General features: G+C 40.7%; 1 pseudogene; it reads left to right on the top strand.

Annotated features, from left to right (window-relative positions):
* The first annotated feature begins 6 nt into the window (after nt 1-6).
* Nucleotides 7-1,081, top strand: LOC105560678 (annotated as a pseudogene).
* Nucleotides 1,082-1,102: the final 21 nt, after the last annotated feature.

Here is a 1,102-nt window from a genome sequence, read left to right as displayed (position 1 = left end):
CTGAAGAAAGCGGTAGTTAACGTGCAATCTATGGACAATGCGTGTTTCGCGCGGTCAGTGGTGGCTGCTCTGCATCCAGCTGAAAGACACGCAGACCGAGAATCGTCGTATCCCGATTATACATATAACGGAACTAAACGTGCAAGACATTGAGTTTCCCGTGACGCTTAATCAGATTAAAAAGTTTGAACATTCAAACGATATCTCAATCAGCGTATATTGCATTGAGAATAAGGAAATCTTACCGATACAGCTTACCACCCGGAAGAAGGAAAAGCACATCAATTTGCTATACGTTCAGGGAGACGACGATGTGGGCCATTTTGCGTGGATAAAAAATATGTCCCGCCTCATAAGCACGCAGTTGACTAAGCACAATGGAAAAAAATATTTCTGTGATCGGTATGTATAATTTTTACATAATAATAATTTTTAAATTACATAATAAGTTATGAATAATATAAAAAAATATTTTTCCAGATGCTTGCATTACTTCAATTCGAGTCAAAGGTTGGAAGCTCACATTGTGGACTGTGGAGAGATGAACGACTGCGCGATCAGATTACCGAGTGAGGACAAGTGGCTAACCTTCAAAAATTACAACAGTAAGGAACGTGTACCGTTTGTCGTATACGCCGACTTGGAGTGCACTCTGGAGAAGATGGACAAGGATTCGATAACGTCTACATATGCGTATCAACATCATGAAGTATTTAGCGTCGGATATTACGTGCGTTGCTCGTACGACGATTCATTGTCCACATACCAATCTCGTCGCGATAAAGATTGCATCACGTGGTTCGTCGAGCAACTCAAAGTGTTATCACAACATGTAAAAGAAAAGTTGTCCAATAATGTCCCAATGGAAAAATTGTCGAAGGAACAGTGGAGGGCATACCGTAGCGCGACGCATTGCCACATATGCCAAAAACCGTTCGCACAGGGTGACGATAGAGTACGCGATCACTGCCATTTGACCGGAAGATATAGAGGTCCCGCGCATTCGAACTGTAATTTAAATTATAAAAATTTATATTATATTCCTGTGGTCTTCCACAATTTATCCGGTTACGATTCGCATTTCATTATCAAAGAAATAACT

The sequence above is a fragment of the Vollenhovia emeryi genome, unplaced genomic scaffold (genome assembly GCF_000949405.1).
Source record: "Vollenhovia emeryi isolate VEMERY1.0 unplaced genomic scaffold, V.emery_V1.0 DF951380.1, whole genome shotgun sequence".
Taxonomy (NCBI): domain Eukaryota; kingdom Metazoa; phylum Arthropoda; class Insecta; order Hymenoptera; family Formicidae; genus Vollenhovia; species Vollenhovia emeryi.
The sequence above is the reverse complement of the archived record's forward strand: the minus strand, read 5'-3'. Positions and strand labels throughout refer to the sequence as shown.